Consider the following 13,118-nt stretch of genomic DNA (forward strand, 5'->3'; position numbering starts at 1 on the left):
AAGTATTGCCAGGCAAGAAGCCAGGAGCACCTGAGAATCTGCTCTAGTCACCTTTTTTTTTGAAGGTACAGAAGTTGGTGTTGCATATTTATCATGATGGAAGCATTTGCCATGCCTGGACATTAACAATAGTGGTAGTGATAGTAATAATTATTGTAGTAGCAATAGTAGAATCTGAAATAATAGTGATAATAGCAAGGGTATTCAATGGTAATAGAAATAAAAGTAACGGTGACAGTGGAAGCAACATTAGCAGTGGTATAGCCATCGTAGTGGTGGCAGCAGCAATGGGGTATTGTTATCATAACAGTGGTGACAACCATGGTGGGATTAATAGCAGCTAGAGAAACAGCTGTAGAGAAACTGCTACACTTTGACAGCACTATTCAAAGCACTTCACATTTATTAATTCAATTCACAACTAGCCTATGAAGTAGGGACTATTCAGTTCAGTTCAGTTCAGTCGTTCAGTCGTGTCCGACTCTTTGCGACCCCATGAATCACAGCACACCAGGCCTCCCTGTCCATCACCAACTCCCGGAGTTTACTCAAACTCATGTCCATCGAGTCGGTGATGCCATCCAGCCATCTCATTCTCTGTCGTCCCCTTCTCCTCCTGCCCCCCATCCCTCCCAGCATCAGGGTCTTTTCTAATGAGTCAACTCTTCGCACGAGGTGGCCAAAGTATTGGAGTTTCAGCTTCAGCATACAAGTGTCCATTTTACAATGGTCCCTACAACATTTTGAATTATATCAGTCTAACTGATACCAGACTTGATTATGCTAGTTCCAACAATATCTCAGTAAGACTATGACCCTTTTATCTCAATGCCTCCAGATCTCACTCACTGAAACCCCCTCCCCACTCAAGTAAACTGAAGCCCCAGGACCTCTGCACACTTGTAGCTGCTTCTGGTTGAAAAGATATTCATTATGCAATGTGAAATTACTTGCTTGCTTTCAATAGAGGTATCTCTTGCCAAAAAAAAAAAAAAATAGTGAGGGGAAGGCGGTGCCCTCTGATGGTGGGTACTTTATAAAGCAGTTGGTTAGAGTGCCAAAAGGAAAAGAAGGAGAGGAGACATTGTCCCTCACCTCCCTCCTGGGGAAGCAGAGTCATCACACCTCCTCAGTGTCAGAGAGCCCTGTCCTTGACTTTCTGTCACACATGCCTTCACATCTGACTTGTTCTTTCCCTTCAATGAATTAAGAAGTCTCTAGAAAAGTTACTGCAAGTAGTGCTTAAGAGTCTGATATGGAGTGAGTGAGTGAAGTCGCTCAGTCGTGTCCAAGTCTTCACGACCCCATGGACTGTAGCCTACCAGGCTTCTCTGTCCATGGGATTTTCCAGGCAAGAGTACTGGAGTGGATTGCCATTTCCTAATACCAGCTCCCTCACCACCTGAATGGCTCTCCCAGACTCAGTTTCCTCCTCTGTAAAATGAGAGTAATTATTATCCCATAGAGCTGTTGTAAGAAATGAGGCAGCAGGCACGTCAGGAGGCTGACCCAGCACTCAGCCCATATTAAGCCTCAGTAACCATCACCCGTTACTGTTACTGTGGTTACTGCCATCATCCTTTTCCTTCAAACCACTAAATGCACTATTGTTATGAATAAATATCCAAGTGATTCTCCCCTTCTGCCAGTCTTATTTGACTGTGCCACCCAAATAATTCAGAAAATAAAATTTTAGGTTTGTGGTATCAGGGAATCATCCACATCTTCACTTCTCAACTCCTCAAGAGAGCTTCCATGGTGGCTCAAACAGTAAAGAATCTGCCTACAATGCAGGAGACCTGGGTTCAATCCCTGGGTCCAAAGATCCCCTGGAGAAGGAAATGGCAACCCACTCCAGTATTCTTGCCTGGGAATCGCATGGACAGAGGAGGCTAGTGGGCCGCCGTCCATGGGGTCACAAAGAGTTGGACACAATTGAGCGACTAACAGTTCCAGTTTCCACTCCTCAAACTTGCTGTATTAGTCCCCTATTGCTGCTATAACAAATGACCAAAAATATAATGACTTAGGACAATTGAAAGTTATTACCTTATAGTTCTGGAAATCAGAAGATTAAAATGGGTGGTCAGGAGGCTCTAACAGAAAATATGTTTCTTAATCTAGAAAAATGGTATAGATGACCTAATTTGCATATCAGAAATACAGACACAGACATAGAAAACAAATGTATAGGTAACAAGGGGGGAAAGGTGAGGTGGGAGAAATTGGGAGACTGGGATCGGCACATAAATACTACTGATCTCATATACAAAATAGATAACTATGGAGAACATGCTGCATGGCCCAGGGAGCTGTGCTAAATGCACTGTGGTGACTCGGATGGGAAGGAAATCCAAAAGGGGGACAATGTATGTACATACGTGGCTGATTCATTTTGTCGGATGAGAAGGAAATCCAAAAGGGGGGAGAATGTATGTACATACGTGGCTGGTTCATTCTGCTGTACAGTAGAAAGTTACACAATGTTGTAAAGCAACCATACTCCAATAAAAATTAATTTAAAAAGAAAATATGTTTCTTGTCCTCTTCAGCATCTAGAGGCTGCCTACCATCCTTGGCTCACAGACCCTCATCACTCCAATCTCTGCTACGTAGTCACACGCAACTTCTTTGAAACCCCTACCTTCTTCTTTCCCTTACAAAGACCTGTGTGATCCCACTGGTCCCACCCAGATAAATCAAGAGAATTTCCCCAACTTAAGAGCCTTGCCTTAATCACCTCTGCAAGACCCACTCTGCCTTATATGTTAACATTTTCACAGGTTCCAGGACTGAGGATGGGGCTACCTTTGAGGGACCATTATCCTACCTACCACAGAGGACTAACCATGGGAGACACTGAGTTTTCTCTGCAGAGTTCCCCACTCCTTAGTCAATGTTTACACATTCGGTTCTGATCCTCAATATGTTACCTAACTTCTCTGAGGGTCAGTTTCCATGTATGTCAAAGAGGAATGCCCACTCTGCATGTTACCAGGTTATCTGCGGAATAACAAATGTAGTTGGGTTGTAAAATGTTTAGCAAGTTTTAGATAAAAAATGCTGCATAAAATGAACAAATCATAATTTAACTGCCTCACAAGTCAATCAATAGACTCAAACTGCTTTGAGATCCTCGGATAAAAGGCATTCTTCTGACGCCAAGTGTATGTTGGTGCTCTGCCTTTGTCCTCACTTGGAGCCATATGTCAAAAGCACACTTTAGTTCATTTCTTCTCTTTGAGATGAACGATCTAATTTTCTACCCCTGTGGTTTTCCTGAATGCCTCCCTCCCCCAAAGCTTTCCAGTGGGAGCAGTGTAGCTCATTTTCTTTGCCGGGTGTTCTGTGGGTGGATGGATGTGGCCTCTTTGACTAGTCTCTTTCTCTCCCTTTATTCTTTCGCCTCCTCTGACTTGGTTTTCTGCTGGGTAGTTGTGACTTTGCCACCTCTCTTTTGAGCCTCATCAAGGGCTGCTCTCTCTTGATACATAAGTTTCTTTCTAGTTCCACAGTCTCCTGGGGAAAATGGAGTCCATGTGGTTGTTCACCTGCTGAGTTAAAGTTTGCCCTCATACACATGCCATATTTTTTTATTCCAGTTACAGGGATCCTGCAGTGATTGTACTTCCATGAACTCCCATGTGAAAACTGAGAAGAAGCCCCTGTGTGTCCTTCAGCATCCCTTATGCATTGCCTTTGCTGTCTGCAGGTGGGCAGAGATAGATACCTCATATATCCAGGAAAGAAGGTACAGATGACTTCACCTTTGAAGTTGACCTGCCCCAGAAACCAAGACCTGCAGAGAAGCAAATCTCCATTCACTTAAAAAAAAAAAAAAGTTGCATCACATTTTTTAACATGTCTAAAAAGACACAACTGCATTTAGAATAATGTGATGTTCCCCCTTTATCTCCTTTAGTTATGTGGATGTATCAGTCACCATTTAGATAATTCAGACAGAGGAAATTTAATACAAAAAATTGACAACAGTAATAAAAACGCTGGCTAAGGGGAAAGTGGCATTACCTAGAGATTGGCAATTGCAGAAAGTAGCCGTTACTCCCGTAGTTGGAGGAGTGAGGAGTGAATGTGATGTCACCTGGAGTCCACCAGCACACATTCCCTGCTGAGGTTGCACCCAATGGCTGTGCCATTACATTATTTATCTATTGCTATTGCGTAAAAACTTACCTCAAAATGTAATGGCTTGAAACAATACACATTTACTATCTCACAGTTTCTGTGGGGCAGGAATCTAACATGGTTCAGATGAGTCTTTTCTCTACTTTGGACTTCCCTGGGGGCTCAGAGGTTAAAGCATCTGTGTGCAACGCGGGAGACCTGGGTTCCATCCCTGGGTTGGGAAGATCCCCTGGAGAAGGAAATGGCAACCCACTCCAGTATTCTTGACTAGAAAATCCCATGGACAGAGGAGCTTGGTGGGCTACAGTCCAGAGGGTAGCAAAGAGTCGGACACGACTGAGCGACTTCACTTTCCTTCACTTTTCACTTTCTCTACTCCAAGATTTCTTTAGAAAACCATCAAGGTGTCAGGTTATACTCATTTGAGGTCTCAAATGAGGAAGGATACACCTTCAGGCGAGCTTCCCAGGTGGCTCAGTGGTAAAGAATCCATCTGCCAAGCAGGAGACACTCGTTCGACCCCTGGGTCAGGGAGATTCCCCTGGAGAAGGAAATGGCAACCCACTCCAATATTCTTGCCTGGAAAATCCCATGGACAGAGGAGCCTGGCGGGCTACAGTCCACAGGGCCCCAAAAGAGTCAGACACTACTTTGTGACCAAACAACAATAACAACACTTTCAACCTCATGAGGATATCAGCAGGATTCAGTTCCTTATAGGCTGATGGACCTCAGTTCCTTGCTGGCCACTGGTCAGACTTCACCTCAGTTCCTCGCCATGTGGGTCTCATAAACAGGGTGGCTTGCTTCATCAAAGCATGAAAGCTGAGGGACTTCCCTGGTGGTCCAGTGGTTAAGAATCAGTGCTTCTACTGCGAAGGGCATGGACTCTATCCCTGGTCATCAGGAAACTAAAATCCCATATGCCATGCAGTGTGGCCAAAAAAATTTAAATCATTCAAGCTGAGAAGACAACAGAGCAACAGAAAGAGTCTTCTAGGAAGACAGTAGTCAAAATCTTCTGCAACAAATCACAGAAATGGTATCCCTCAACACTTCCATACTGGTCAGCAGCAAGTGACTTTAGCGGAGAAGATTACACAAGGCCATGAATACTGAAGCAAGAGGCCACTTTGGAGGGTCTTGATCCTGGCTGCTTAGCCAGGAACCCAGGAGCCCAAGCTCCTACTGATGATTCTAGAATCATCCCAATGCTATGGGAGCTCCGGTCACCCACGGCACCACCCACTGCTACCACCATCATAGCCAAATGGTCTTCCATTCCTACAAACTTCCAATCTCCCACAAATGCTTCCATTGACAAACCCTACCTAGAGTTCAGCTACCAAGGGAGTCTAGAAGAGTTCTCAGCAGCTTGCAATTCAGAGGAGAGGAAATAAGGACAGGAATAGGACAATAGCCAGCGTAATAGGAACAGGTTGTTTCCAGTCATGTCCTGCCTCTCTACCTTCTCCTGGTCGTCAAAGCTTAACTTTCCTATGTTCCCTGTCCTTCTCTGCTCAGAACTCTCATTTTTGCCAAGTAGCATTGGATAATAGCAGTAAGTTTTTAAGGTGATTCAGTTCAACAAAGTCTATTACCGAGATGCTATGTTTCAAGCATGCTAGGGGCTAAGAGATGCAAAGACAAAAAAGAAACAGTTCCTGCCCTTGAAGAGTATGCAGTTATGCCAGGGACACAGATGTCTATAAAACAAAGTGATAAGTGCTACACTACCGGCACATTCTGACAGATTGATTGACAAACCATTCAGATCTGTCCGATTGGCTGCAGGTTATCTGCACTCCTGGTTCTTGCCGGAGGGAAAAATGCAACCTTGAACTCTCAGTCATAAAATCCTTATCAAGTACACTTACAATAAATAATTTATGGAAGTTTACCTAAAAGACAAACAGCCTATCTATTACTTTAGATAGCCTAAAATTTACTATTTAAGTACATAGAAGCATAATTCAGTTTGAAGAAAAATCTATGAAGAACTAAAACATGAGCCACAGTTTTGTTTTCATACCTCAATGAAGCAGCTTTTACTTGATTGTGCTTTGATGTCTCATCATCTGCCAAGATTGAGCAACATTTTTAAACTGCTGACTGGAGTTAAATTGACAACCAGCGTAGGCATGTTGAAATTGTCCTCCCCTACCTGACACTGCACTCATTTTCTTAGGACCTCATGGAGAAGTTCTCAGACCCCAGATTCAGGATGTGCTTTCTCAGAACAGCTCATTTGTTTTTGTCTTACAAACACAGAAAAATTCTATAATTCATTGCGTTTCCATTTTTGCTTTAGCTGCCAGGAGCTTAGGTCCAAATCTGCAGTCCTCTTGAACAACTGTGCCAGAGTGGGTGGCAGGCATTTATTTTGCTGTTCTTGTTTCCCCTTGATCCCAAGTTCTCCTTTATCCTCTTGTAGGTATGTTGCCAATCTATCTCAAATGAATTGCACAGGTATATGTAAGGTGCTGTTTCTACTTAGGAAGAATGATCAAGAAAATCATAGGAAGAAGTGATACTTGATCTAAGCCTTGGGAAATTATTCCAGGCCAAGAGAATAATATGAGCAAAGACCTTAGAGGCATAAAGATGCACATGGGTTTATAAGACCAGATATAGAAGAAGGGAGGGAATAACATATGTTTCTTTTTCCTAGGAATGTATTATCCCTCCCAGTGAGAGGCACACAGCCTACTGAAATGCATCTTTAAACTCATGAGTCCTTAGGGCGTGATTCTACTGAGAGTGGTTTCTATCAAGAGGAAAAAAAAATGTATATTTTTATCAAGTAAGCATTTTTTACTTATTTATTCAAATTACAAGGACTTCCCAAACTGTCCAGAGATTGGCTAACCTAGACGCTGCTACTGCCTCTTCCTGAGTGGGCATAGTCATGGTAAAACCAGAAAGCCCATCCTCCAAAGTCCAGGTCACAGCTTTCAGCTCCTGTAAAGTCATCTCCCACCCCCCCTTAGCCTGTAGTAAGGGCAAAAAGAGCTCCAGAGGATCTCTTTGGAGGGCAGAAGATTTTAGACATGCAGGGTAAGGGGCTGCTATGTTGTTTGGTATCCAGAAAACTTTAAGGAACTTATTTTCCACTTGGTAGTCCTCATTTCCTCCTTTCAATTCAGATGTCTGAGACCCTATGTTTTTAGCTGATCTCATTATTCTATAATAACACTGCCTATCTTGACAATCTGTGATATTCATTGATTTTCCCAATCTATAAACCATCTACATACATCACCATAGACTCCCAGTAGCTAGAGATGACTTTAAAAATGAGTCATTCACCAGGCTTCAGGCAGGAAATTAAAGCTTGTAATGTTGAGATATGAATAATTTTAGTACCTTTCATTACTCTGATTTCTTTTTTTCTGGTAAACACTACAATTATTTAGGCAGCTAAAAATGTCATGTTAAAATGTCAGTAAATACAGTAACAAATCTAACTGTTAAGTGAGTCCCCCACTAAGGCATCAGGCAAACAGCAATTTGCAGGAATCACACGTGAAAAACAGGGGGCTATTTGAGGATTTGGGGTGATTTCCAGTCTGAAAAGTAGCCTATTTGAGAAGAAAGAACCATCTCCAGGAAGGCATTAATAGGGCAATGGTTTTTTGTGAATTAAGTAAATTTCAAGGTTTTAAGTATTGCTTTTTAGAAGTACCAAAGAAGGAAAATGGGGTTAAGTCTAATTGTGGTTTTACCATTAGCTTTAATGGAGAGCTTTACACCAGCCTGGGAGCCAAAATGAGGGAAAGTGTCATGTGGGGACCACATAGGGTACCCAAAAGGAAATATGTCTATTATCCCCAAGAGAGTCTGGTGCTGGCTAAACGAGCATCCCTCTGAATGCAAGCAAAGCCCTGGCCTGGAAAAGCATTGGCAGCAAAAAAAGGAAACTACTGCCCTCCATGTACAAGCAAGAAATAATACAAGAGCCTCTGCCGTGAGACTTCTAGCTCTGAGGTGCTCGCATACACATCATTCTTATCACTCCCACCTCACCTAGCCCAGACTGCCCGCCCACCACGCCTTTATCCCACCACCTCCACCCATCATCTGCGCCCACGACACTGAACTCAGTACTCAGTAACTATCTCCAGATGGTCTTAAGCCTTTGTCTTCCCTTATAGATTTATGTGTTCAGATTAGGTCTTTCTAGGTTATATCCTCGGAGATTCGTGCAATTTTTGCTGGGCAACTAGCTATGTATAACCATTGTCTAGACTTTCCCCAGGTAACTTAGGCTGAGAACGTAAATACTTAGAACATTTATTTTTTTCAAACCTACCTAAAAGGCTAAATTTCTTAACATATGAAAACCTTTCATAGTTCATAAGAAAAATTTCCAACAGTTTTTGGAAAAGCAAATATATGAAGAGACATTCAACTGAAAAAGAAATCCAAGAATATTTAAAACATGAGAGGGTGTTCAACTCTCTCATAATGAAAGAAAAACAAATAGTGTAGAAAACACTATTTTTTGCCTGTTTTTTAACCTGGTAGAAAAAGATAAGAAATTTTATTATATATATATAATATATATTTATATATATATATTATATATAATATATATATATTTTATTTTATATATATATAGTAAGGCAGAGAGGAAACCAGAAGTTTCATGAACTATTGATAGAAATATACTTGTTATAATCCCATTGTAGGGCAGTTAGGTATAATAACTATTGAATTTCAAATCCATATATACTTTGATCCTTTACTTTCACATTTAAGAATTTATCCTTCAAAAACGCTATATTACATGAAAGTAAAAATAGGTTGCTAGGATACTTAGTGCAATATTATGATAATAACAAAAACAGAAGCTGCCAGGCTCCTCTGTCCATGGAATTCTTCAGGCAAGAATACTGGAGTGGGTAGCCATTCCCTCCTCCAGGTGATCTTCCCAATCTAGGAATTGAACCTGTATTGCAGGCAGATTCTTTACTGTCTGAGCCACCAGGGAAGCCCCAACAAAAACAGCATACACCACAAATGACCATCAACATTTGGAGACCTCCAAATGTCCAAGATTCTACCCAGTTATTAAAAGGAATGAGCTAGATCTCTTCCAAAAGACATCCGATGTAGGTTGTTATGTGAAAAAAAGGTTTGACAATGTCACAAACAACACCCTGTTATTTGTCCCCAGTACAAAGTTAGACCACCTCTAACTTTGTCATGTATGGATGTGAGAGATGGACTATAAAGAAAGCTGAGCGCCGAAGAATTGATGCTTTTGAACTGTGGTGTTGGAGAAGACTCTTGAGAGTCTCTTGGACTGCAAGGAGATCCAACCAGTCCATCCTAAAGATCAGGTCATTCATTGGTAGGACTGATGTTGAAGCTGAAACTCCAATATTTTGGCCACCTGATGCGAAGAGCTGACTCATTTGAAAAGACTCTGATGCTGGGAAAGATTGAGGGCAGGAGGAGAAGGGGACAACAGAGGATGAGATGGTTGGATGGCATCACTGACTCAATGAATGTGAGTTTGGGGTGAACTCCAGGAGTTGGTGATGGACAGGGAGGCCTGGCGTGCTGCGGTTCATGGCGTTGCAAAGAGTCGGACACGACTGAGCGAATGAACTGAACTGAAATTTGGGCTCAGAACTCTTTGATGCAATCGAAGAATCCCACCTCCAGGCAGCATGTCAAGGCAATACAGGTAATATCTGGATATTTGAGATTAAAGAGCAGGTAAAACTCCTCAGGAAAGTATCTATCTTTTGGTGTCCTCAAATTTCCATCTTACTGTGCTGAAAATATACCAAAGTCTAATTTTGCCCAGAGAGAAGAGACTGCCTAAATTTGGCAGGCCCTACAACAGTGTCTTATTTCCATAATAAAAAATTAAGGTAAGCTTCAATGAAATTAAATTAAATATAGAAATCTTTCTAACTAATGTGTTAGTATAGATAAACAACAAAACACTAATTATGAATAGTCTTCCAACATATTTAAGTAAAGATAGTTTAAAGCAACTGTCTTTCACAAAACTTCAACTCTTTCCTCTCATTGCATAGTAAAAATTTTTCCCCCGCTTTAAGAAAAAGCTTGAACTTTCCTTCACTAAATTTCAGATAGCTCGTCCATAGTCCCCTGGGTACTAGCTTAGGGCAGCAGCTCTCGGAGTTCATTGATTTGTTGCTAGCAAATTGGAAGGTTAGAGGTATGACTTCCCTGTGTTGCTAGTCGGTGATCAGGTCTCACTGGGGTCTCTTCAAATGGGAGAATTGCCTCCTACTAATCTCAGGCAGCTGTACTGCATCCACATTCATTTCCTCACTGATCTTAAACAGAAAGAATACAGAGAAAGATTATGTTTCATTCTTACACTGCGTCTATATAAAACCCAACTGCGGTCCCTTTCTGATCAGCAAGATGTTACCTTGGCAACTACCTTGTACAGCTCTTACTCCTCCCGCCTTTGAAGCTCATCATTTGTGTAAAAGTTGTTTTGCCTCCTAATGACTAAGACAAGACATTAGCCAACCTGACTGGTTCCCTGGTTCTTCCAGATAAATGTTATAAAATTGGCAACCCAGGGGCTAAATTCAATACTTGGGCATATTTGACCAAACAAAAATTTTGGTTTTGTTTGTAATTTTTCTTTTAATGTAAGCCAAGATGTATAAACCAGAAAATTTGACATGAAAATCCAAATTTCCAGTTCTCTTTAAAATATTTAGACTTGAAACCCTGGGCCCACATTCTCAGCTGTAGCTGAGTAGTTTGCTTCACTCTCCTCAGCTCACTTCCCTTGATTAGCCCACGTAGTAGGCATTTGGGTTGTGATCCCTGTTCTAGGATATTTGCCCTTTAAACAATGAAAATATATAGAACTGAACAAGAGTTATTTCAAAGCAAAGATGTTTCTCCTCAAATTTCAATGGAATTTCAAACTCACCTAATGTCTTCCCAACTGCACCAGTTTTTCTAAGTTTATTGTTAACTTTCAGTCACCATTCCTAACTAAAGCCAGCAATTAAAAACTGAGGTAATAACTCATATCTAATGATCAGCTAGGGTGGCAGTGAAATCAGTAAAGAAGGCAGTTGTCCTCAAGCTGCAGCATGTATTAGAATCGCCTGGAAAGTTTGTTAAAGCACAGATTTCTAGATCTGAGTTTCTGACTCAGTAGATCTAGAATGGTGTGTGAGAATATGCATTTCTAACAAGTCCAAGTGATGCAGATATTCCTGATCTGGTGACCATACTTTGAGCATCACTGAGTTCTCATGGATCAAATATATCTGTAAATGTATAGTTCAGTTCAGTTCAGCTCAGTCACTCAGTCATGTCCGACTTTTTGTGACCCCATGAACCGCAGCACACCAGGCCTCCCTGTCCAAATATATAGTGGCCAAACACAATAGAAGTTTATTTCTCTTTCACAAAACAATCCAAAGCAAATTTCCTTTCATTCAGTGTTCAGGGACCCAAGTTACTTTGAGCTTTTACATCTCTACTGACCACTAGGACCATCTATACAGATAGAAAGGGGGAAAATATCCAGAAACCAGAACAGTTTCTAAAAGCTTTGGCATAGAAGTGTTACATATCCCATCCACTCACATCTCATTGGTGAAAACTAATCACATGGTCATATCTAGATGCATAAGATGCTGAGAAATATGGTCCCTGGCAGGACAGCCACTTCCTAATTCCACAAACTAGAAAGGAAGCCACATTTTGTTGTGGTCATCTCCACTGCAGCAGCCATAAATATGTCTTGCTCTTCCTCTGGCTAACTTCCTTCCCCATTACCAGAAGGCTCTTCTCCCTTCTTGTTGTCCAGCCAAACCTCAACATCTTTCTGGTTACATTTCACTTTCACCAGAATTCTTAATTTAAAAAAATTCCAGTCTTTTATCTTGGTAAGTAAAGTAACTTTCTTCCAAAGAGCTTATTGTTTCCTTGAGGATATTTATTATCATCATTATAAAGAACAATGTTCATTCTTCTCCGGTTAATCAAAGGAAAATATAAGCTGTTTGCATTTTGAATGTTTTTGATTAAAGACTTGAGTCAAGTATCACATCAAAGTATCTTTCCAAATAAATAGGCAAAGGAAAAATGCCATGAAAAGTGCCTAAAATAATTAATAATGCAACATTATAACCTACCTACACTCCTTGTGGTGAATTAATTTTTCTGAAGTCATCACTAACTCCTAGGAGCTAGAGTGAGTTATAGAGGTGATCAGTGAGCTTCTAAACTCAATTAAAACCAAATAAAAATAAAACTGTGAAAATAAAATGAGGAGAGGCTCCTTTACCGTTGCAAGTAGCGCAAAACCGAGCACAGACTGACTGAAGCAAAAACAGAATTTATTGTTTCATTTAAGATGAAAAGTCCAGAGGCTCACTGAGCGTCAGTCATGGCTGAATGCTGAGCTCAAGCTACATCATCAGGACTGTTTCCCTCCATCTCTCAGCTTCATGATGAAGTGGAATGGCAGCAATGGTTGTAACTCTTTACCCTCTTAGGTGTCCAGCAGAGAAGATCAAGAGTTCCTCAATGAGGAAAACATCTCTGTGGCTCATTGGATCTGATTGGGCCATATATTCACCTTGAAACTCATTATAGCCAGGGGGAACTAATTGTGGGTCTCATGTATGGGATCAGTTTCATGTAATCCAAATTATGAGTTGGAGAAGGTGGTTCTAAATAGGGGAATTGGGATATAGATGCTGTTGGGATTTGGAGAAGACTCAATGCCCCACACTTGGAACTAACTGAAGGTTCCAGGAGCCAGATAGAGAGGTACAAAAATGTCACCTTTATATTTTCATATCTTTTAACCAAGTTGGCTTCCTAACTCCTGAATTAGATGGAGCTGCCGCATCATAGACATTCATTCTCCCACTGCGGACTGCTCTTGTCAGATTTATGGCATGGAGCAGCAGAGAATGCTCTCTGCAAATTGTAGATGATGAAGA

Source organism: Cervus elaphus, chromosome 6 (genome assembly GCF_910594005.1).
Source record: "Cervus elaphus chromosome 6, mCerEla1.1, whole genome shotgun sequence".
NCBI lineage: Eukaryota > Metazoa > Chordata > Mammalia > Artiodactyla > Cervidae > Cervus > Cervus elaphus.